The sequence below is a fragment of the Hemiscyllium ocellatum genome, chromosome 5 (assembly GCF_020745735.1).
Source record: "Hemiscyllium ocellatum isolate sHemOce1 chromosome 5, sHemOce1.pat.X.cur, whole genome shotgun sequence".
Lineage (NCBI taxonomy): Eukaryota > Metazoa > Chordata > Chondrichthyes > Orectolobiformes > Hemiscylliidae > Hemiscyllium > Hemiscyllium ocellatum.
The window spans coordinates 32,633,388-32,659,806 of NC_083405.1; the positions used below are offsets into that span (position 1 = coordinate 32,633,388).

The 26,419-nt window shown below is 41.7% G+C and overlaps 1 long non-coding RNA gene across 1 annotated transcript in view; it reads left to right on the plus strand.

Moving 5' to 3' along the window:
* Positions 1-7,515: 7,515 nt before the first annotated feature.
* Positions 7,516-26,419, plus strand: part of LOC132815990 (uncharacterized) — a 45,385-nt gene continuing 26,481 nt past the window's right edge. The window contains exon 1 of the long non-coding RNA XR_009644730.1: positions 7,516-7,624. This is a non-coding gene — a long non-coding RNA (uncharacterized LOC132815990). The remainder of the gene's footprint in view (positions 7,625-26,419) is intronic.

Sequence of the window (26,419 nt, forward strand, 5' to 3'; positions counted from 1 at the left end):
CATGTGAGGTAACAGTGGAGAGTGGCTGATATTGTATTTTAGATTTGAATGGCTGGACACCAACTACTTTTAGACTGAACTGAGTAGAGTGAACTTTCAACTCTGGCCTCCAATTAAGCAGAAAAGCGTGGCATATGAAATGAGTGTTTATTTGCCTTTTTTCTACAGTGACATAATTAACATTCTCTGAATGTTAAATGGTACAGGCAAGAGGAGGAGCAGAAACCAATTTTCACACCTTGTCTTCAGTTGACCTAAAACCAGTTTTTGGAAAGGGGCAAAACGCTTTGATGGGTTCATTGGCAATAAGGCCTGAAACAGAAGATGGGTACCTCCTGCTACGCTGCTCTTTTTTTTGAATGGTGTCAGAATGTTGATTTGTTGGTCCAAAAAATTGTTTTCAAAAATCAATGTACTGCTGTAGTCTTTAAGCTTTTTAGTGGTAGAGCAAATACTGTAAAATGGAAATCTTAATCTTCTTCCTCTACGTGACAACAAGGATGTTGCCAGGGTTGGAGGGTTTGAACTACAGGGAGAGGCTGAACAGGCTGGGACTGCTTTCCCTGGAGCGTCGGAGCCTGAGGGGTGACCTTATAGAGGTTTATAAAATCATGAGGGTCATGGACAGGATAAATAGACAAGGTCTTTTCCCCTGGAACAGGGAGAGTCCAGAGCTAGAATGCATAAGTTTAAGATGAGAGGGTAAAAATTTAAAAGGGACCTAAGGGGCAACTTTTTCAAGCAGTGGGTGGTACGTGTATGTAATGAGCTGCCAGAGGAAGTGGTGGAGGGCTGATACAGTATTTAAAAGGCACCTGGCTGGGTACATGAATAGGAAGGGTTTAGAGGGATATGGGCCAAGTGCTGGCAAATGGGACTAGTTTAATTTAGGATATCTGGTCGGCATGGATGTGTTGGATCGAAGGGTCTGTTTCCGTGCTGTACATCTTTATGACTATAACAGTCTGGAAATGCAAGAGTAAAGGAGGAAAACATCCAAGTCCTGGGAACAAAATAAGCAAATTGTAAGCAAAGAACAATACTGCACAGGAATAGGCCTTTCGGCCCGTCAAGCCTACGTTAATTCTTTCTTCTTATCTAGACTGATACTTATTGCCTATACATGGTTTTTATCCCTTTGTTTGCCTCCTATTTATGTATTTATCAAAATACACCTGAAACACTGCCAATGTGCCTCCACTGGCAGTACAATCCAGTCACCCACCACCCTCTGTGTGGAAAATTTTCTCTGCAATTCTCCCCTTAACTTCCACTCCCCCCCGGGCCCCTGTCACCTTGAACCTGTTTCTTCTTATAGTTAGGAAAAGCCTTTGACCTTATCTATGCCTGTCATATATTTATAGATCTCTATCAGATCACCTTTCAGCCTCTGTCTTTCGGGTGAAAACAAACAGAGTTTATCCAACCTCTCCTCACATCTGAACCCTCCAGACCAGGCAACATCCTCATAAACCTCTGAACCTTCTCCAAAGCATCCACGTCCTTCTGGTCGCGTAGTGATCATAACTGCATGCAATATTCCACATGTGACCTGACTAAACTTTTATACAGTTGGAGCATAACATGCCAACGTTTATATTCAATGCACCAGCCAATAAAGGCAAGCATACTGTATTACTTTGTAGTGATTTTAATCAGGTCAGCAAGATGGACCTCAGAGTATGAGTTCCCTGATTGGGGCTGTTACTCGGTTTCAATCAGGGAGCCCTGGCTGACAGATATAAACAGGATTGTCAGAGGTTCTGTGCTTTCTAAAAACTGGTTTTGAGGGAGCTGGATCAGTGTTAGGACTTTCCACGTAAAAATTAAGCGTGACTTGGTGATGGGGTATCAGACTTTGTGGATTTGTTTCAGAAGCAACAAGAGTGGAATTAATGATATAATTTTGCAAAAGCTAAAGCCCAAATGGACTTCAAACAGGCACAACAGTTGACCTTGTCTATAAAAAAACGGCGAATGGAGTATATGAGTTGCAGGGTATTCTGATGGAAGCGGACACCCTCACCCGGCCGACTGAGCTAGGGAACACCACTTGAGTAAAGTCAATTGCATAGCCTCACTCAGGACATTTCCTGAAGTGAGGGACTCCAGGTCAGCCCACAGCAAAACCCAAAACAAAGCCAAGTCCTGGCCAAGTGGTTAACCTTTTCTTCAGGATCCAGGTCAGCAAGCCATTGTAGTTGCTGCCAGCACGCAGACTTGAGGCAGCAAGAATTGCACTAGATCTAAATTAAGTAAGAGAACTCATAGACCGTTATCTAGGATAATGCACACCCTGGAAAATCAACTTACATCTGGTTTAGAACACTTAAATTGCTGATCCACATCCAAATCAGAACCAATTGAAACAAACATCTAGTTAAATGGTCACCTGGTTCTGTTGGAGGTTGAAGGTGGCACAGCCGTTTCAGTGATTGCTGAACCAATTAACACACTTTGCTCTGGACTCCAATCTTTAAGATTGCATAAGTCCTTGGCTAGACTGAGAACCTATAGTGGGGACCCTTTCCAGATTAAGGGTACAACTTCAGTTCCGGTCTTGTATGAGAAGCAGCTGGTTCAGTTACCACTGATTGTAGTGAAAGGCTTGGGCTGGAGCTTGATGAGATGAAATTGTTTGAGAAAGATTCACTTGGATTGGCTCAACATTTTTCGATTGGAAATTGGATGTCTGAGTGAAATCCTAATTAAATACCTGGAAGTCTTTCAGGAAGATCTAGGGACTATCATTCGTTTGGCCGAACTGGTCCTCACCCTTAACAATTTCTCCTTCAAATCCTCCCACTTCCTCCAGACCAAAGGGGTAGCCATGGGCACCCATATGGGCCCCAGCTATGCCTGTCTCTTTGTTGGCTACATAGAACAGTCCATCTTCCGTAATTACACCAGTACCACTCCTCCCCCCCACCCCCATCCTCCGCTACATTGATGACTGCATTGGCGCCACCTCGTACTCCCACGAGGAGGTTGAGCAATTCATTAACTTCACCAACACATTCCACTCTGACCTTAAATTTACCTGGACCATCTCTGACACCTCCATCCCCTTCCTGGACCTCTCCATCTCCATTAATGACAACCGACTTGACACCGACATTTTTACAAACCTACCGACTCCCACAGCTACCTGGATTACACCTCTTCCCACCCTACCTCTTGCAAAAATGCCATCCCGTATTTCCAATTCCTCCACTTCTGCCGTATCTGCTCCCAGGAGAACCAGTTCCACCACAGAACACACCAGATGGCCTCCTTCTTTAGAGACCGCAATTTCCCTTCCCACGTGATTAAAGATGCCCTCCAATGCATCTTGTCCACATCCCGCACCTCCGCCCTCAGACCCCACCCCTCCAACCATAACAAGGACAGAAAGCCCCTGGTGCTCACCTTCCACCCTACAAACCTTCGCATAAACCAAATCATCCGCCGACATTTCCGCCACCTCCAAACGGACCCCACCACCAGGGATATATTTCCCTCCCCACTGCTTTCCGCCTTCCGCAAAGACCATTCCTTCTGTGACTACCTGGTCAGGTCCACGCCCCCCTACGACCCACCCTCCCATCCTGGCACCTTCCCCTGCCACCGCAGGAATTGCAAAACCTGCGCCTACACCTCCTCCCTCACCTCCATCCAAGGCCCTAAAGGAGCCTTCCACATCCATCAAAGTTTTACCTGCACATTCACCAATATCATTTATTGTATCCGTTGCTCCCGATACGGTCTCCTCTACATTGGGGAGATGGGACGTCTCCCAGCAGAGCGCTTCAGGGAACATCTCCAGGACACCCGCACCAATCAACCACACTGCCCTGTGGCCCAACATTTCAACTCCCCCTCCCACTCTGCCGAGGACATGGAGGTCCTGGGCCTCCTTCACCACAGCTCCCTCACCACCAGACACCTAGAGGAAGAACGCCTCATCTTCCGCCTCGGAACACTTCAACCCCAGGGCATCAATGTGGACTTCAACAGTTTCCTCATTTCCCCTTCCCCCACCTCACCTCAGTTCCAAACTTCCAGCTCAGCACTGTCCCCATGACTTGTCCTACCTGCCTATCTTCTTTTCCACCTATCCACTCCGCCCTCCTCCCCCCGACCTATCACCTTCATCACCTCCCCCACTCACCTATTGTACTCTAATCTACTTTCTCCCCACCCCCTCCCTCCTCTCATTTGTCTCTCCACCCTTCAGGCACTCTGTCTGTATTCCTGATGAAGGGCTTTTGCCCAAAACGTTGATTTTACTGCTCCTCGGATGCTGCCTGAACTGCTGTGCTTTTCCAGCACCACTCTAATCTAGACTCTGGTTTCCAGCATCTTCAGTCATTGTTTTTACCTGGACTATGAAAGAAACCAAGGTCACCTTGCAGGCTGACCAGGAAGCAATTCCCTGATTCGGTAAGGCCCGCCCAGTGCCGTTTGCCTTGTAGGCAAAAGTAGAGACAGAAATCAGGAGGCTGGAAAGCGAAGGAATCATCAAACCAGTCCAGTTTGTGGAATGGGCAGCACCAGTCATACCAACTGTGAAACCCAGTGGATGATTTGCCTTTGTGGGGCTTTTCAACAAATGGTAAACCACTTTTTGCAACTAGATAAACACCCAATCCCTCACATAGAGGATTTATACATAAGCTGGCAGGGGCCTATCCTTCACGAAGCTGGATAGAGCCATGCCTAATTGTATTTGCAGTTCGATGAGGATTTCCAGAAGTATGCTATAATTAATAATCCTAAGGGTTTGTACCAATACACAAGACTGCCATATGGAGTATGGTGAACCTGTGCAGTTCTTCAGTGGATGATGGAGAGCATTTTACAAGGACTAGCCCAGGTCACCATTTATTTAGATGACGTTCTAATAAGAGACAAGACGAATAAGGAGCACTTAGTGAATTTGGACATAGTCCTTAGATGTTTGTTCTTCCTTGGGTGTATGCCTTAGAATGCAAAATGGTGTATTTTAGGCACCTCGAGTGACTTACTTGGGTTATAGAGTCAACACGACCATTGGAAGATGAAGTAAGGGTGATCAAAGGTGCTCCAGCTCCCATGTCTGTATTGAACTTATGTTTTCCTTAGGTTGGTGAACTATTATGGAAAGTTCAGACATAACCTTGCCTCCATCCTGGCATCTTTGCCGTCAACTCTTCAAAAAGAAAGGCTCAGTTTTGGACTTGGTTGTGTAGCCAAGCCATTGCTTTCAAGCAAGTGAAAAAAACAGACTCTCATCCTCTAAGGTGTTGACACCATGATCCCAAGCAAGATCTGATACTGACATGCGATAACTTCCTATCTGGCATCAGGGTAGTGTTAGCTTATCAGTACACCAATGGAGAGGAACGTCCAATCGCCAATGCATTCAGGACTTTGGCTAATGCAGAAAGTAAATACGCCCAGGTAGAGAAGGAAGATTTGTCGGTCATATTTGGAGTCAGGAAGTTCCACCAATACCTTTACAGGCATAAATCCGTAATAATAATGGACCACAAACCCCTGCTAGGTCTATTTAAAGAGGACAAGGCAGTGCCACACATCGTTTCAGGCCAAATTCAGCAGTGGGCTCTAATATTAAATGCGTATAACTACAAGTTGGAACACCGTCCAGGAGGCCAAGTAGCAAATGCAGATGCACTGAGCTGCCTCCTGCTGGCAGATACACCCCCGGTGGTCCCACCACTGGAAGAGTCTGTGACGGTTTTACATTTTCTGGACATGCTTCCAGTCACAGCTGACAATATCAGACTTTGGATGCAGAAAGATCCGATCCTGTCAAAACTGAAACAGCCAGTGGTGATGGGGGAAAACAGCCAGTGGTTTGGGCCATAGCAACCAGAACTGAAACCTTTTTGGCCCCGGAGAGACTAAACCACACTAGAGGAAGGCATATTACTCTAGGGAGCAAGAGTGACTGCCCTGGACAAAGGTCGCTGCCTGACACTGACTGAACTCTGTCAGAGTCATCCAGGGGTCTCCAAAACAAAGATGTTGGTGAGAAGTTATGTCTGATGGCCAGGAATTGGATGCAGACATAGCAGCATTGGTGGCGCAGTGCCCAGGGTGGCAATGAGGAGAAAAATTACCGCCAGCAGCTCCCCCATATTTGTGGTAATGCCCAGGTAAACCCGACTATGCAGGTCCTTTCAAGGACTAACCATTCCCGGTCATTGTGGATGCCAGGATGTGTATAGAGTAATGCTCCCTAGAGTAATATGCCTTCCTCTACTGTGGTTTAGTCTCTCCGGGGCCAAAAAGGTTTCAGTTCTGGTTGCTACGGCCCAAACCACTGGCTGTTTTCCCCCATCACCACTGGCTGTTTCAGTTTTGACAGGACCGGATCTTTCTGCATCCAAAGTCACATTCTTTATGAGAACATTTTGTCATGTTATTCCCCCTTTGATCACATAAATTTCAAGCTGTACCATGGCTGTGTCAGTGGTGGAGTCTACATCTCAGGCAAAGCTACTGTAATATTGTCTGTTCAATCTCCTTGCCACTGTTCACTGTCTTAATCCCCTATTTGCTCTACGCCGACACCTTGTTGGATGATCTAGAATAGTGGCCAGACTGTATTATAGTGTGGTCCCTGAATTCGTTTGTGCATCTAAATTCAGCTTTAGCATACTAATGCTGTGTTCTACAATGATGCTCTTAGATGCATCCAACTCAACAAGAGAAGGACTGCAGACTGTACAAAGGGGACACACTGAATAATAGTAATTACCTGAGTGTGTAAAACAAAAGTAGTAAATGACCTTCCATATGCAAAGGAAGGAAATGGGTGACATGTATCCATAGATAAAAATGTCTAATGGTGAAGTTGAAAGAGACACAGTAGTACCAATGATCCATAGTTGATTTTAACCTGCTGTCAGTATAAAACCAACAGCAGATGGGCTGTCAATCATAGAAAACAATCCAGTACTATAATGGGCAGGTTTAGAATTAGAAAACAGGCCCTTTGGCCCAATAAGTCCACACCAACTCTCCAAAGAGTAACCCACCCAGATCCATTCCCCTATCCTATTTTTGCCCCTGACTAATGCACCTAACCTATACATCCCTATGGGCAATTTAGCATGGCCAATTGATCTAACCTGCATATCTTTGGACTGTGGGAGGAAACCCACGCAGACACAGACACAAGGAGAATGTACAAATTCCACACAAACAGTCACCTGAGGCTGGAATCGAACCCAGGTCCCTAGCACTGTGAGGCAGCAGTGCTAATCACTGAGCCACCATGCCAACCCTAGTGACACACAAGCCAAGTTTCATGCTCAATGACATCAAAAACCCACCTTAACAATTCCAACTGATACAGAGCAGGAATCAATAAAGCCAGTAGACAGTTGAACTACTTAGCCAAAGCAGTAGCTACCAATCAGGAAGTTGTGATCAAACTGTAGTTCTCTAGTCAGACCACATCTTGAGTTCTGTGCTCACTTAGGTCACTGAAACACAGAGAGACATTCACGTATTTGAGGCCATACGGAGTAGAATCACAAGCCTAGTCCCTAGCAAACGTGGACAGTGAGGAAAGACTGGAGAAATGGGGGCTATTCATTCATGAAAGGAGGCTCTGACAGGTGATCTTAAAGAGGTATGTAAAACTGCAAACTATAAATCCACAATTTATTTTAATTTGAGTTGGGAGAACAAGTCAATGGGTTACAGTTCAAATTAAAGGTCAAATTAGGACTAATATTTAAACATTTTAAGTATAAAGAACTTACAATTCAGAAGTGGACTTCTAGATAGAGCTTCTGGATCAGTGGTGCTGGAAGAGCACAGCTGTTTAGGCAGCATCCAAAGTGCAGCGAAATCGACATTTCGGGCAAAAGCCTTCATCAGGAATTTCCTGCACTTTGGATGCTGCCTGAACTGCTGTGCTCTTCCAGCACCACTGATCCAGAATCTGGTTTCCAGCATCTGCAGTCATTGTTTTTACCTTCTAGATAGAGCTGTAGCATAGAACTCCAGGAAGTATTTCCAGCCAAGTGGATTGAAATGAGGTGATAGAGGCAGCTTGAGGGTCATTCTTGATGGATGAACTAAAATGAGTTTCCTCATTGTACTTATTGTGTAACGGAAGCAAAAAGAAATGGACTAGTGAAAGTACTGATCCTTGGACTAGACATCAGGTAACCATTGTATGCCAAGCAGTTCTGTATCTGGTGTGTACAGGATAATGCAAACAGAGGGAGTGATGTATTGATCTCAGGTAGTGCAGATAAATATATTTTAATAGAGGACAATGTTCTTTCAAATTGATGGAGCTCTGCTTTGTGGAATGCAAAACATATATTAAATATAGACAGCATTGTAGTTTAGCATATTAGTCACATATGGAAATTGTTAAAGTGCAGTCTTTACTCATTGTTAAGCTGCCCAATAGTTGTGTTTGTTTCTCATCTTAGTCAGATTTAAATTATAGTGATAATAATGAAGCAGCATTTTCTGATTTTTGCTCCAGTATAATTTTAATAAGATCAGATCAGATCAGATATGGTTTGGACAGAATAGAAAGGGAGCAGATACTTTCAGGCAAACTTGTCTCAGAACTGTGGGACCCATGAAGGAAATATCATGCCAATGATATGTTAGCCCATTGCCGATAACAATAAACCTTCTCTGAAATGCTTCCAAATGTTTTATATTCTTCCTTAAATAAGGAGACAAATACTGTGCACAGTAGTCTAAGTGTGATATCATTAATGCCTAGTATAATTAGTGTATAACCTCCTTACTTTTGTACTCCATTACCCTCACAATAAAGAGTAACATTTCAGTATCTTTCCTAATCACTTGCTGAACCTGCATTCTAAAGTTGTATTATTTATGCACTAGGACACCTAGATCCCTTGTCTCATTGCTATTTTCTCTGGCCCTTGGCCACTAACACTGTTGTCATTTAATCTCTCCTCTCTTTCAGTCTACCATCGAGCTTTCCTGTTCTTCTTTCTCTAAACTCCTTCCCTTTCACTTGTTTGAAATCTCAAATATCTCTAACTTCTCTCAGTTTTGACAAAGGTCATTGAGCTTCAACTTTAGCTCTGTTTTCCCCAACTCTGGCTGAGTTGTTGAGTATTTCCAACATTTTCTGCTGTTGCTTCTGTATAATTTTAATATGGTCAGATCAGATATGGTTTAGCCAGAGTGGAGTGGGACCTGATACTTTCAGGCACATCTGTCTCAGTACAATGGGATTCTAAAAGAAAATATTGAGAGTAAAGGGCCACATTATTCCATTGAAGACAAAGGGCTGGACCATCAAATATTGTGAACCCTGATAGATTAAGAGGAAAAGGAAGGTTTGTGACAGATTCCAAATACTCAAAGCAGCAGAAGCTGGAGATGAATAGAATATGTGCAAGAGGGAACTTAAAAAGATTAGGAGGCCAAAAAGGAGACATGAAAGGATACTGGTAGGTGAAATAATAGAAATTCTTAAGTTGTTTTACAAATACATTAAGATAAAAAGGATAAAGGAGTAGGACCCATTAAGGACCAGCAGTAATTTGTGCATTGAACCAGGGGATGTAGAAGAGTTCTAAATAAATAACTTGTGTGTGGTGCTCACTGGTGAGATGATGGTATAAGTATAAAAACAGGGAAAAGATCCGTGATACAATTTTTAAAATTAGCATAGACAGGGAGAGGTTTCTGAGTGGGCTGACAGGCTTAAAAGTAGATGAATCTCCATGGCCAGATGTCTTGTATCCCAGGTTGTTGAGTGAAGAAAGGGAGGAAATAGTATGGATGACTTGCAAAAAGTTTCAATTCCTGTCTGGTGTCAGGAGAGGTGCTGAAGAACAGCCAATGTGGTACCATTGTTCAAGAAGGTATAAACTAGGAAGCTACAGGCCAATCAGTCTAACCTCAGTTGTGGAGAAACTATTGGAAGAATTCCTGAGGAACACAATTAATGTGAATTTGGAGAGGCAGGGATGAATCAGGAAGAGCCAGCATGGTTTTGTTAAGGGGAGGTCATGTCTGACCAACTTTTTAGATTAGATTAGATTCCCTACAGTATGGAAACAGGCCTTCGGCCCTCCAAGTCCACACCAACACTCGAAGAGTAACTTATCCATACCCATTCCCCTACCCTATATTTACCCCTGACTAATGCACTTAACACTGTGGGCAATTTAGCATGGCCAGTTCACCTGACCTGCACATTTGTCTGAATTTTTGGAAGTGTTGACCAGGTGTGCACAAGAGGACAGTGCTTTTGATATAGTCTACTTGGACTTCAGCAAAGCTTTTGATAAGGTCCTGCATGGGAGACTTGTAGCAATAAGCCTGTGGGATCGAAGGAAATTTGGTAAAACTGGATCCATAATTGGCTGATGGCAGAAAAGCAGAGCGTGATGGTGGAGGGAGATTTCTCTGACTGGAAGTCTGTGTCCAGTGGAATACCACAGGGATCAGTGTTGGGACCCATGCTGTTTGTGGCTTACATATATGATTTAGACTTTTAATGTAGGAAAGTTGGTCAGTAAGTTCACAGATAATACAAAAGTTTCTGGGTGGTAAATAATGAGGAAGATAGTCTTAGATTGCAGGAGGATATGGACGGTCTGATCAAACTGGGCTGATCAGTGACAAATGGAATTCAATGGGAGAAGTGTGAGGTGATGCAATTGGACAGGACAAACAAGGCAAGGGAATACATGAAGAACATTAGGATTCTGGGAAGAATTGAGGATCAGAGGGACCTTGATGTGCGTGTCTCCTGGAACTTTAAGGTATCAGGCAAGGTAGATAAAGTGGTTAAGAAAGCATATAGTATACTTGCCTTTGTTAGCAAACACACAGAGTTTAAGAGCAGGGGTAGTTATGCTGGAACTGCATAAAATGTTGCTTAGGCCTCAGCTGGATTTTTGTGTGCAGTACTGGAATCCACATTAAAGGAGGGATATGATAGCCCTGGAAAGGGGGCGAAGGAGAATTTACTAGGATGTTTTCTGGGCTGGAGACTTTCCGTTATGAAGAGTGATTGGACACACTGGGGTAATTTTTCTTTGGAACAGACGAGGGAACGCAATTAAGATGTATAAAATTATGAGGAACATAGATAGGGTAGACAGAAAGAAATATTTCCCTCGGCGGAGGGGTCAGTAACACAGACAAAGATTTAAAATAAGAGGATGTGAGGAAAGGCCTTTCCTCCCAGAGGGTGTTGCGGATCTAGAACTCACTGTTTGTAAGGGTAGTTGACGCAGAAACTCCTACAATATTTAAGAAGTTATTTGGATGTGCATTTGTGATGCCAAGGCATACAAGGCAATGGGCCTGGTGCTGGTAAATGGAATTAGAATATTTAGGTGGTTGTTTTTGATCAGCGTGGCTATGATGGGCTGAAGGACCTTTTCTCTGTGCTGCAGACCTCTATAACTCTAACTTCTATTACTCCTATTTTGTTTGATTGATGTTGTTGTTGTCAACTGGCTCTGTATAAGATTCAGGGCACCTTTCTAACTAAAGGGAGTGACAAGAAAAGGTTAACACTTGACGGTGGTTACACCACTTGTTGCAATATTTAGCTCAGAAATGTGTATCTTTTACTATTGTGCAATATACAGAAACTATTATTGCTTATTGCTTAACACTTATCTAACCACCAGTGATTGCATCACAATCATTAACCTTCTCATAAATGCCAGTGTGCTTTAGCCCGTGGTTGTTCTTAGCTGCCACCTACTTTGTAAGCAGTAAACAGATTAAACAGGAAATGAAATAAAAATGGATTCTTAAATTTTGCAGCATGAGTTCAAAAAGAATTTCCTTTTTTTTCTGCAGTAACTTCGAGAGAGCAAGTATCTGGTCTTGGCTGATGCCTTGAAATTTATTTGATTTTTGATTACACAGATTGTGCCCTTTCAATGGGCGTCACGGTGGCACAGTGGTTAACACTGCTGCCTCACAGCGCTAGAGACCCGGGTTCAATTCCCGACTCAGGCGATGGACTGTGTGGAGTTTGCACGTTCTCTGCGTGGGTTTCCTCCGGGTGCTCCAGTTTCCTCCCACAGTCCAAAGATGTGCAGGCCAGGTGGATTGGCCATGCTAAATTGTCCGTAGTGTTGGGTAAATGTAGGGGAATGGGTGAGTTGTGCTTCGACGGGTCAGTGTGGACTTGTTGGGCCAAAGGGCCTGTTTCCACACTGTAAGTAATCTAATCTAATCAATGTTGGAATAATATTGAAGCTTCAAAAATCACATTTTCTTTTCCTCTTTCTAATCAGATACATAGACTGCTTTGATGTCAGGGTGTTACTGATCATTTGACTAGATAAAAATATGTTGTAAAGCTGTTTCATTATATAATATATTGGATTATTTACAGTACTGTATACGCTTAGTGATCAGAGTTTTAGCAGCTAATAGCTTCTATACAATATATGTCATTGTATGAACACTGTCATGTAATCTTCTTCATTTATACAGCATGTTTCAAGTAATGAAGCAAATCAAGGTATTTTTCAGGGGGAACCAAAAGAGAAGTAGGGGGAAAATTGGGGAGTTTGTTAAAATCTAATCATTCAACTGTTGACTTTTGCTTTTACAATTTCAACTGATCACTACTATTGAAGGATATACCCAGTGTGAAAAGCAGCCTCCCACAGATCTGAAAAACACACCATCTGACTCAATTTATCTCTCATTTTGAAACTTTTCAGATATGTGTTATTCATCAATAAAGTTGGCCACATTAGTCAATGCATGGACTTCCATCACTAATACACAAAGTGTTAATTTATGGTTCTTCATAAATATTAAAAGAATGACTAAGAATATTTTCCACACAAATGGCAATGGTAAACAATACTGTAATGTCATAAATGTTTCCATTTTAGAAGAGGCCTTCTCTACTTCTGTCAAACAGCAAGTAGTTTCAATAGATTACCCACAAAGAGAATCCTCTAACATGGACACTGTAGAAATCCAATTCATAAAATTTCAATTTTCTTTAAAGAGAAGAAGCAGGAACATTGATACTGATTTCTAGTAGAACTCCATGCTTGTCAATGCATGACAATGACAATCTATTGACTGATGAGCCATTAATCAATGAAGTTCGACAGCACAATGGGCAATTTTCTGTTTGGTCATACTGGACAGGAAGATTCCAGGCGTGCGCTAGCTTGGCTGATCATAGCCAAACCATCAGCAGAATCTTATAATTATTCACAGTGCCACTGGACTTTGGAGGAGGGAACCACTACTAGTATTTTATGACTCTGTCAAGAAAGAAAACTGTGCATAAAATAACAGTAAACTGACAACTGATTAGATTATGAGATGTTTACACTGTGTATTAAAAGCATTTGGTTAACAGTTAAAAGCAAGAAATAGGGACAGCCGTGGATCTTGTGGACTCTAATGCCTGCTTCATTATTCAATCTCAACTCTACTTTCCCATTAACTTCTCCATATCCATTGATTTCATGAGAGATGAAAAGTTCCTCCATTGTTGCTCCAAACATAATCAGCGTTAGAGCAACCAGATGCCTCTGGGTTAAAAGTCTAAAGATCCACAATATTTTGAGTGAAGAAAATTCTCTTCATTTCAATCCTAGATAATAAATCTCTTATCCTGAGATGGTGGCCCCACCGTGTTCTAGATTTCCCAGCCTGTCAGGAAACATCCTGTCTGTCTTTAGCCCATTGGGCCCTTTCAGTTAGACCCGCAAATGAATTGTAGAACGATTACTGTACAGATCAAAGTCAGTCATGCCAGCTGTCTGGAAGAATGTCTGTCTTGTCTAATTCCTTCTGAAAGTCATCATTTGATCGGTTTTGTATCACACTGTCATAATCACGTATGTTTCAATGAGATTTCCTCTCATTCTTCAAACCTCCAACTTTTCATCATAGTTGAACTGTGCCATCCCAGGATCTAATCTAGTGAACATTTTGTACCACAATCAGGGCAAGCATCTCCAGGGTGACCGAAGCTGTGCACAGTTTTGTGGCATAAATGAAGGCTTGTACAATTGAGACAAGACTGTCTGGCTCTTTTACTGCAGCTCCTTACAACACAAACCATGTCATTTGCCTTTTTAATTGCTAATAACATCACACTTCCTCATGTTATACTCCTTCTGTCACCTTGTTATTTACTCACTGTATCTACATCTCTGTAGCCTCTTTGTGGCCTCCTCACAACTTACAGTCGTGATTATTATTGTATCTTTAACAAACTTAAATATTTTACTCAATCTCTTTTTTAAAAAGTATCGATTAGATTGTAAAATAGCTAGGCCTTAGCACTATGACTATGATCAGTTTGGTCCCCTTATTTAAGAAAATATATTATTTCATTGGAGCCATTTCAAATAAGATTCACTGGTATGATCTCTGATGTTTTGGATTTTCTTATCAGCGATGGAGTTTAAAAGCACGAGAGGTGATCTCATTGAAACATATAGGATTCTTGAGGGGCTTGAGAGGGTAAATGGCAAGAGGATGTTTCCCCTCATGGGAAAGTCGAGGACCAGAGGTGTAGTCTCAGAATTAAGTGGTGTCAATTTAAGGCTAAGGCAGATCCTTGATCAAAAGGGGAATCAATAGTTATGGAAAAGGGCTGGGATGGTTATAGAACCAGAAAGTATTGGTAAACCATAACCAGTTCATCCACTATCTCTGCAATGCTTTCTTTTAGAACTCTAAGATATAGGACATCACACCCTGCGATTCAGTTAGATTTTAGACCTTAACTTATACCAATACATTTTCTCTGCAAATGTTAATTATCCAAATTTCCACACCCTTATTACTCACTTGGTTATCTTCTTCTGGTATATAATTAATGCCTTCTACTATGGAGACCTCACAAAATATTTGTTCCCTGTCTCTCTATGTTTTGTTTCTCTTCTCGCTGTCTCTAAGGGATCATTATTTTAGCTACTCTCTTTATTTACTTCTATAAGTTCTTACATTCCTTGCTAGTTTATTCTCAATTATTCTTTTCCTTTCTTATCAAATTTTCGGCCGTCCTTTGCTATCTTCTAAAACTCTCTCAAATCTCAGGCCTAATACTGTTCTTCGCAATATTATAATCCAATACTACCTTTAACTTCACTTCTAAAGTACACACAGATCCTTCTCACTGAGACTTTATTTTGAATGGAACATATTTTAGATAGACATTTAGAATCAAGTTTGGAATAGTTTCCCTAAATATTTCCCACTGTTAATTTACTACCATGCCTTTAAATGTATTTATCCGATCAACATTAGCTGTCAATCCTCTATGTAGTTGGATTTGTTCATACTTACAATTCCTATTCTACGAGTGACTTAAGAATGTCACTCAAACTTAATACAGAATTAAACTGTGCTGTGATCATTTTTCCTCCAGAGGCCCTTTTAGTATTATATTATTAATTAAACTAAGCTCATTACACAGCAGTTTATCTAAAATATTTTTGTTTCTCTATGGTTTCACAGAGTTGGTTCTGGGAAGATCTCATGAAAGCATTACATAAACCCATTTTTGCCAAATTGGTTTTTAGAGTTAAAATAAAGATTATTGCATTGCATTTGTTAGAAGCTGCAATTAGTTCTTGCTGATCGCTCTGTGCGACAGCACAATTAAATTGGCTTATAAATTATTCTCACCAACATTTTCTGACCCTTGCTATTCCTAATATCCATCTATACTGGTTCTACTTGCTCATCTTTTGAGCCAAGATTCTTTCTCATTACTGTCCTAATGTTATTCCTTATTGTGAAGGCTACACTTCCTCCTTTTAACTGCCTTTTGATGTTGTTCATTGTGCACACTTGAATATTTCTTTCCTAACTATAGATACCTTGCAGTCAGGTTCCTATAATGATGATGATTAGCCCTAAATCATTTATTTGTGCCAGTAGATTGTATCTTTTATAATGAATGCTTTCAGTTAAAGAGATGGTAGTTTTATATTTTTAGGATTTATGTAAATTGTTACACCTCTATTTTGCCTTCAAATATTTCTTCTAATTTCCAAATTTCCCTTCACTTACCCCCTTTTAATTTGAAGCTCTCTTCATCGGTCCAATTCCATGACTTACAGGACTCAATTGTTGCTCTGAACAGGGTGTTACGATAAATCATATTTAATATTTCTGTGGGCTTGAGATTGATACCTAGATTGCTTTTTTAAAAGGTCAGTGAAAAGGTACATCGGAACTATATTATTGTACAAGGCATTTCTTGGAAACCACATGGTTCAAGATAATTACTAGTCTTGTTTGTTTGAACTCACTTCAGGGAAAACACCTAGCTGTTTATACTGGGTTTATGATTGTCTGAAGGTGGTGTCTGTTTTGGGCTGAGTGATGAATGTCCGTTGAAGAAGAGCTACCCAGTAGTGCACACCCCTTTCTGGAAAAAAATCGTCTTTGTGAATCTAATGAAAAACCTGCTTGTTCTCTGTCAGAGAGTTCAGGAGAATCCTCGATAGTGTGTTCTCTGATGAAGATCTCAAACATAACTGCATGTGCTTGGTGGCAGTACTTATACATGTCAGAATGCCAGAACAACAGTCATCTGAACATTCAGCACCCTGTCCTTTTATTTTCCTTCAAGATCTAACCGAAAGTATTTTTTAAGTGAATCTCTGCATTGATATTTTCATATTACAAACTGTGTGTACCTCTGTTAATTAATAGTGGCATTAGCACAACAGAGGCTGGCGATCTAAGTTCCAGAAACCAAGATGTGGAAACAGTTTTGATAGCTGAGGTTAGGAGCTTACAGAGATTTTCAGGATACGTTTCTTAGAGCAGAGTACTCTGGAGCTAATCAGACATCAGACCACACTAGACCTAGCATTGTGCAATGAAAAAGGATTATATAATCTCACATTAAAGGCATCCTTAGGTAGCAACCACCATAATAAAATTAAATTTACAATCAGTTTGAGGGAGAAGAGTGGATATGAGACTATTTTTTAAAACTTAAAAAAGGGCTGGAAAGCACAGGGGTAGAAGTGAATTAGCAATATAGGTTGGGCTGACAAGTGGCAAGTCATATTTGTGCCACACAATTGCCAAGCAATGACCATATCCAATAAGAAACAACCTAACCACTGCCCCTTGACATTCAATGATGTTACTATCACTGAATCCTCCGCTATCAATATCCTTTGGGTTACGATAGACCAGAAACTCAACTGGACTCACCACATAAACACAGTGTCTACAAGGTAGACAAGCAAGAGGCTGGAAGAAGACAGTCAGCCAGGCAGCATTAGAAGGTGGAGAAGTCAATGTTTCGGGTTTAACCCTTCATCCTGAAGAAGGGTTACACCCAAAATATTGACTTCTCCACCCCCTGATACTGCCTAGCTTGCTCTGTTCTTCCTGCCTCCTGCTTGTCTACAATGGATTCCAGCATCTACAGTTGTTTTTTTTGTCTCTAACAGTGGTTACAAGAGCAGGTCAAAGGCTAGGAATAGTGTGGCCACTAAATCATCTCCTGACTCCCCAAAACCTGCCGATTACCTACAAGGCATAAGTCAGGATTGTGATGGAATACTTCTCACTTGCCTGGAAGTTTCACACCATCCAGGACAAAGCAGCTCACTTGTTCAGTACCTGATCCACAAACATTTACTCCCTCCACCACCGATGCGTAGTAACTGCAACGTGTGCTATTCACCAAAGATCCTTAAGCTTTCACCTTCCAAACATATAACCACTTCTATCTAGAAGCACAAGGGTAACAGAAACATGGGAACACCACCACTTGCAAGCTCCCATCCAAACCACTCACTAGCCTGACTTGGAAATATATCACCATCCCTGGATCAAAATCCTGGAATTATCTCCCTGACGGCCCAGTGAGTGGGCCCAGTGTGGACTCATGTCACTCAGTGAGTGGGCCCAGTGTGGACTCATGTCACTCAGTGAGTGGGCCCAGTGTGGACTCATGTCACTCAGTGAGTGGGCCCAGTGTGGACTCATGTCACTCAGTGAGTGGGCCCAGTGTGGACTCATGTCACTCAGTGAGTGGGCCCAGTGTGGACTCATGTCACTCAGTGAGTGGGCCCAGTGTGGACTCATGTCACTCAGTGAGTGGGCCCAGTGTGGACTCATGTCACTCAGTGAGTGGGCCCAGTGTGGACTCATGTCACTCAGTGAGTGGGCCCAGTGTGGACTCATGTCACTCAGTGAGTGGGCCCAGTGTGGACTCATGTCACTCAGTGAGTGGGCCCAGTGTGGACTCATGATATTCTGAGTGGGCCCAGCACGGACCTGTGGCAGTGGTGTCGGAGGTGAATTTGTGTTCCTGGCTGTGTCCAGTGCAGATTCATGGAGCCAGTGGTGCAGGTGGGTGTGGGTCCACTATAAGACTCTGCAGCATCAGCAGTGGCTGCATTGGTGAGGTGGGCCTGAAGCAGACTCACGGCGGTAGCAGAGTTGGGTTTGTGCCCGTGCGGTTCCGGCAGCATCGGTGGTGTCTGCATTGGTGAGGTCGAGGGCGGACATGTTGTGGTGAGGGCATCAGTGGAGGCAAGATGGTGGTGATAAAGAGTGGTGGTTCAGAGTCCAGGGGTGACAGTACCTGGCCACCTGGCCTATTGTGGAGCACTTAACAAGAACAGCTTTAAGGTTGAACACATTTTCTTTATTCTTCTGCCTTTAGATTCTATGTTTTGGTTTATTTTTCTGTGTTTTAAGATGGTGCCGGAGAGTGGCAACACTTATCACAGTATTTTGTAACAAAATACATGTGACAGTAAATAAGTCTAAACAAATCAAATATTAATAAGGATGAAAATACATCACCATTCCTTCACTGTCGCTGGGTGAAAATCCTGAGATTCCCTCCATAAGGACTTTGTGAGTAAACCTACAGCATGTGGATTGCAGCAGTTCAAGAAGGCAGCTCACCATAAGCTTCACGGTCAACCAGGAATGGGTAATAAATACCAGCGTCTGTCAGTGTCACCCACATCCAAAGAGTGAATGAAGAAAACAAATGGTACCAAGTGAATTATTAGAGGTGTAGGAGGACAAGATTGGATCTTGGTGGACTTCATCTTGGCATCTTAAAAGAAGTGGCTAATGAGATAATTGCTGCACTGGTTTAATTTTCCAAAGTGCCCCTGATTCGGGAATGGTGCCATTAGATTGGCAAATAGAAAAATATAATTCATTTATTCAAACAGGGAGAGAACCAGAAAGTAGGAAACTACAGGCCAATTAGTTTAATATAGGGAAAATGTTAAAAGCTATTAGTGAAGCGATTATAGCAGGGCACATAGATTAGTTCAAAGTAATCCAGGCAGAATCAACATGGTTTTGTGAAAGGGAAGTCATGTTGGACCGGTCTGTTGGAGCTTTTTGAGGAGGTAAGATACGGGGATATGGTAGTGGGGTGGGCCTAGGTGCGATGCTGTTCGAAAAATCGGTGTGGACCTGATGGGCCACATCCTGGAGGGATCCCAACTCTGTAGGGATTCTATGATTCTATACAAATACTCTGGACAAACGAATAGAAGATATGGTTATCAACTTTACAGGTTACACAAATGAAAGTTGAAAAGAAAGTTATGAAGAGAACACCAGGCAGTTGCAAAAATATATAAGTATGTTATGCGAGTGATCAAGATGTTCAACAATGGAATATTATGTGGGAAAGGGCAACATTGTCCATTTTTAACAGATAAAACTGAAAAGAAGCATATAATGCAAATGGTGAGAAATTGCAGAACTTGGATGCAGCGTGATCTGGGTGTCAAAATGCATGGATTACTAAATGTTAGCGTGCAGGTACAGCAAGTAACTCGGAAAGCTACATTGTCAGTGATCATGTAGGGAACTCATTGCAAAAATAGGAAGGTTATGCTTCCATTATACAGGGCACAGCTGAGACCATCGTTGGAGCATTGGTCACTTTATTTAAGAATGGATATCAATGTGTTGGAAGTAGTTTATAGAAAAGTGTGTAATAACAGTTCTGAACAGGTTGAGTGGGAAAAAAAAATCAGTGAATAACAAACAAAAGCCCAGTGAGGTCAAGGAGACAGAGCAGCGACATTGAAAAGTTCCAGGAATTTTTCCTCTGTGTTTAGTGGCCTGAAGAATAGCTATACAAAGTCCATCATTAGAGGTAAAACAGATTTGTTAACCTGAAATATCATCTCAGGATTTGGATAATCTGAAGGTGGTGTTCAATAAGTCTTCTCTGCCTCAGGGTCAACAAGCCAAGAGTTAAGTAAAGTAGCTCAGTGGATTCAAAGTGAAGTTTAAGCTGAGGGAGCTCCAGAATGCTGCCATATTAGAAGTGGAAGTCTGGTGAGGAAGTGGAAGCCTTCCCCTAGACCTGCAGACCAAGAGTGATAGTGCTTCACTATACTACCCAAATATCAAGACACCGTGAGAATGACCCATGAAATTCCTATGGCAGTTTATAGGAATCTGGAAGGTCCAAGTATATATAGGTCCTGAGGAAGAATCAGTGCGGTTTGCAAAACGTCGCCATATGTATCAGATGGTTGGAAAACCACTACATGCAGTCAAATCAATAGCTGTAGTTCCCATTCCAGTTTTTGGGTAGCCATTTAATAGGGTTTCATTAGACTTTGTGGGACCATTACCAAAAACAAAACAAGACCCTGCAATTGCAACATTTAAAAGGCATTTGGATGAGTATATGAATAGGAAGGGTTTGGGGGGATTTGAGCCAGGTACTGGCAGGTGGGACTAGATTGGGTTGGGATATTTGGTCGGCATGGACGGGTTGGACCAAAGGGTCTGTTTCCATGCTGTACATCTCTATGACTCTATCTCTTTAATTATTCCACCCATTGGTTTATGGAGCTTGTCCCTGCTCTTTCTACCCAAATACATCACCTCACCCTTCTTTGTGTGGACCTATATCGGGCTGGGTATTGGGATCAGGCAGGGATCTATATTGGGCTGGGTGTTGGGATTGGGGTGGAGGGGGTTTAGGGCTGGGTGTTGGAATCGCAGTGAGTGTCTGTTTAGTGCTGGATGTTGGGATCGGGGTGGGGCAGTTTAGGGCTGAAGGTTGGGATTGGGATGGGGTCTGTTTAGAGTTGGGTGTTGGGATTGGGGTAGACAGGGTTTGTAGTGGGATGGGACTTTGGTTGGAATCTGCATTCCTACATGGCCGAGTACAGATTCCAACCAAAACCCCAACAGAAACATAATTAAAAGGTTAATGGAAACGTATAAAAATGAATGCAAGCCGATTGAATCAGAACTGACCTTCATTCTTGGCAGCAGTTTCCTTGCCCTACTCTTTGCCCTAGGTAGATTACCCACATCTTTGTTCACCAATTTTTGGCAAGATTTATGACTAAACCAGTTGATTGTAACTTTTTAAATCTGTTATGATTTAATCTGTTTACATTCATTTTTATACGTTCCCATTAACCATTTGATTGTGTTTTTGTTAGACTGTCCCATCAGGGGCTGTGTAACCATTTGAGGATTTGTTGTTTTAAAATAGACAAGAGGAATCCACTTGGGGCATCTCAGGCCTTCAGTAACTGGTGGGAAACATCTGGTCTGGGGTGAATGATCATATCCCCAAATGACATTTTAATGTATATTGGTAAGTTTTGACCATAATTTTCCCCTTTATTCAGGAGCACTTCAGGGCCTGAAAGTCTTATGTTTATTTAATTTGGATAACTAGTTTACTTTAACATAAAATAGAAAGGGTTTTGGTGTCAGTCCTCTACCCCAACAATAAGCCATTCCCCCCTAGTGGTTGGTGCTGCATCAGAGAACAAACAGGCACAAACTGCCTCTTATACCTGTCTGCTTTCTGCTTCCTTTTGCAGATAATTCCCCATTTTAAAAAAAACTGAGATTATGTTTCAACTCAAATTTGTGAGAAAATAACAAGAGATTAATCCTGAACTCGTTTTGAATGACTGAGGCTCGATCATCTTGCTGTCAATAGTGATGAACAAGTTTCAGATAGCAACTTCAGTTCTTGGATGGTGACATTTTACTCAATTAGTGAAGTTTCCCTTCCTATGATGCACATATTTGAACAAGTTGATGTTCCGTTGTTAATATGGACTTCACACAATATTACATGCACTGCTGCACTAAATTTTGAAATGTTGAAATGCTGAGGTCACTTCAGCAATATTATGGAAATAAATTGATCCACAGTCTTGATGATAATAAAGGTGTCTAACCCACTTGAAGTTCAGCAACTTTTTCCTTTTGAAGTGCGATGGAAACATTTCCATTTGAGTTCAGATGAGAATAAATGCTATAATTTTCTGCCCAAGGCCTCCCCTTTCGATCCAAACCCATTCACACTGCAGTGTACTTTACAGTATGGTGTCTGCGTTATCTGCTGTCACAGAACAATTTCAGATCTTTTTATCTTTGTCATTTCTCATCTCTGTATAGTTAGTTGAGCACTGGATCTCAAAACACAAATGCCCAATCACTGGATTTGTGGAAAACACTAGATTGGGGGAAAGGGTTTGGGAGTAAGGGAGGAGATAATACCGACAATTGCAACAGAAGGCCACTAAAAAGCTCGAATGGATATTTAAGTTGCAAATGAATTTCAACATAGATAAATTATGAGCTAGTATACACTGGCAAAAGGTTGAATATTTAAAAAAAGCTAAGTGAGGTCACAGAACGAGGGGATCTGGAACTATACAAATCTCCACAAAAAATGACATGGGTAAACATAGTCATTATTAAAACTAAGCACTAGGGCTTCTCTTACAGTGATGGAACTGTGATGTAAAGAACTTGTGTTAAATGAGTACTTAACCTTGGTCAGATCATATCTGGATTCAATTCTAGTCACCATACTATAAAAAAAGGCAAAGAGGAACCTTTCTCTTGAGAGATGACCTAGTAGAGGTCCCCATGTAGCTAAAGTTTTCTTGAGTAGGCATGTGAAGAATATATCCACTTCTTGGGAGTGAGATTATCACCAAGACAAATATTAAACTCTGAAGGGAATTCCTTATCCTGTGTGTGGTGAGAAAATGGAAATTGCTACCAGGGGAGTGGATGAAGAAGTTGTTATTGCTGCATTTATCGTGGACTAATAACATGAGCAAGAAGGGAAGAGAGGATTATACTTAGAGAGAGGGATTAGATTCCCTACAGTGTGGAAACAGGCCCTTCGGCCCAAAAAGTCCACACCGACCCTCTGAAGACTAATGCACTGTTGGCAATTTAGCATGGCCAATTCACCTGACCTGCACATCTTTGGACTGTGGGAGGAAACTGGAGTACCCAGAGGGAAACCCAAACAGACATGGGAAGAATGTGCAAATTCCACACAGACAGTCGCCTGAGGCTGGGTCCCTGGCACTGTGAGGCAGCGGTGCTAACCACTGAGCCACCGTGCTGCCACATAGGTGGTAGCATTAATGATGGCATCAACTGGTTGGCCTGTTGCTATACTATGTAATATAATTCAGGTTATATACTGTACAAATGATTTAAAGTTGATCAAAATTTCAACTGTCATTAAAGATTCTGCCGGTGAATAATTTATATTCAGTTCAATACACAGCTTCCAAATTAAAGGGGGAAGAAATTGAAATTTTGTAATTAATTTCACAAAACTTTTAAGAAGAATCAGATAGTGATACTTCAAAGAGTTACCTCTGTCCTAAAAATAATTTTTAAATATAGGTGTGTCATCAGATCAGCAATGAACTCAGGCAGGTGTTTGTAAGTCTCATTCCCATAAGGCTGACACCTAATGAAAGTAGTTTCTGGGCAAATAATTCCTTACACAGTAGGGAGTGTTTCAGTATGAAATGCCTAATTCTGCATGTAACTTCTTTCTTCAAGGCTGAAAGTTTCACCTGCAAATCTACATCAGACCACAAGACCATAAGGAATAGGCACACGAGTAAGGCATTCAGCCTCTCGAGGCTGTTCTGCCATGCTTTAGGGTCATGGCTGACATCCATCATCCTGCTTGAGGATTACCTGCTTTTCCAATTACATTTACCAGTCTGTATACCTCACCATTGATCATGTGGTGTAGAAGCAGAATAATCACGTGTGTTTTATTCTGCGATTATTTGGCCAGTCCTTAATAAAATTGTTTTCCTGGTGTTGAAAGTATTTGCCAACCCACTGACTAATTCTGCCTGCAGTCACCCATCTTCATAATTCTAAGGGGAGTTATCCCACTCTGTTACAAACAATAGTGGGAATGACATTAATTTTGACAAAATACAACAGGTCACTGATTAAGACAAAGAAATCAAATGGACCCAAGCACAGTTATTCTTAGTCAAGGCTGCCAATGGCATATGTTTTAAAGATGATGATTCAAAGAGGCATCACAGTACATTCATGTCAAACATGGTAGCAATCTACCAGAGTAGATCAGTCGCCTGGCTAATATGCATAGTTTGAAAATCAGGCAGTTGTAACAGACAGGTAACACAGACACTGAAGAGGAAAATTTACCTTGTCTTTCATAATTCCACATAAAAACTGCCTTCCATTTTCAACATACCTCAACACATCTTTCAGAAATGCATGAATGATTCACACACACAGTGGATCACTGAGGTGCAGTGACTCATATGAGCAATAGTACATAGACTGAATTGAAACCTTTCCTGCCAAGATCCAATTAAAAAACGTAGAATTCAGCATGTTTATAAGCTGTAAGAAAGATTTGTGGGCAAATTTTGAAGCATTTATCATGTCATTGCTTACCTCTAGTACATTTTGCAAAAAGCTGGTGAATGTTAAAAGGTTGTTTTGCAGAACTGACTTTTTACAGTTTTAATGTGCAATCTGCCTGGGCCAGCGCAAGCCATACTGTTGCTTTCTCACATTTAGTATGCAGTGGCATAGCTGTACATATTAAAGTTAGAAGCATAACTTGAGAAAGGAAAATTATGCAGCTTGCAAGTCAATTAATCATCAAATTGTCAGCATTAATGACCAGAACAAATGCAAATACTTCAAAATAATTCACTATTTTTAGTTTATTTGTGCCACTGATTCAACCTAGAGTTACATTCACTAAACTAAAATATGCATTTAAAAAAATATATCAGATTTCACCTGTGGATACTTTTGGAAATGTTATCACGGGTGTTGGTGTGAAAGCTTAGACTTCACAAGGAGGCGTTACTTAAGTGTAAATTTATCACTCAGAACAGACTGGAACACTCCATGCAGCTGCCATAGATTGCAGAATTACTGTTGAGCTTTTAAATCACCCCCTTCTATCTCAGACATGCAGACAAATGTGTATCTGTAATTTTTACATAAACTGGACATGTCAGTTTGATAGTGGGGTTGAATTTGGTTTGGAAAACTGTCTTTTCAAATGTGTGCGTTTTTGGAGAGGAGGAAGCTTTCCCTACTCCTAAACATTACCTCAGATTGATTTCAGGACAAGGCATGTCTTTTCTGATGGGCATGCAACTTAATGCTAACATTCTGCAAGAATCAGGTTTTCATCAACCAAACGAAACATCATTACAGAGTTCACACCAAGGACAAAGTTTTGTCAGTTTGTCAGTGCACTCCATTCCCAATCATGGAACTAGAAGTGTCCACTACTTGTGTTTTTCCTTCCCCTACTCAATTAGTTAAAATTTGCAGTCCCATTGGTGTGCATGGGAGAGATATGCAACTCTTCAGTGATGTTGGGATACTCTTCAGTGATGAAATCTGCCATCTGCTTACAATATGGCAGATCAAATTAGATAAATAAATAAATCTCCTGGTCAAAGAGTGACCTGTGCATTGTGGCCAAACTCTGTCCAACTCCATTAGAACATAGAACATAGAACAATACAGAACAGGCCCTTCGGCCCACAATGTTGTACCAAACATTTGTCCTAGCTTAAGCACCTATCCAATTGCCGCTTAAAGGTCACCAATGATTCTGACTCTGCCACTCCCATAGGCAGTGCATTCCATGCCCCCACCACTCTCTGGATAAAGAGCCTACCCCTGACATCCCCCCTATATCTTCCACCCTTCACCTTAAATTTATGTCCCCTTGTAACACTCTGTTGTACCCGGGGAAAAAGTCTCTGACTGTCTACTCTATCTATTCCCCTGATCATCTTACAAACCTTTATCAAGTCACCCCTCATCCTTCGCCGTTCCAACGAGAAAAGGCCTCGCACTCTCAACCTATCCTCGTACAATCTTTCTACATTCCAGGCAACATCCTGGTAAATCTCCTCTGCACCCTCTCCAAAGCTTCCACATCTTCTTAAAATGAGGCGACCAGAACTGCACACAGTACTCCAAATATGGCCTTACCAAGGTCCTGTACAGCTGCAACATCACCTCACGACTCTTGAATTCAATCCCTCTGCTAATGAACGCTAATACACAATAGGCCTTCTTACAAGCTCTATCCACCTGAGTGGCAATTTTCAAAGAT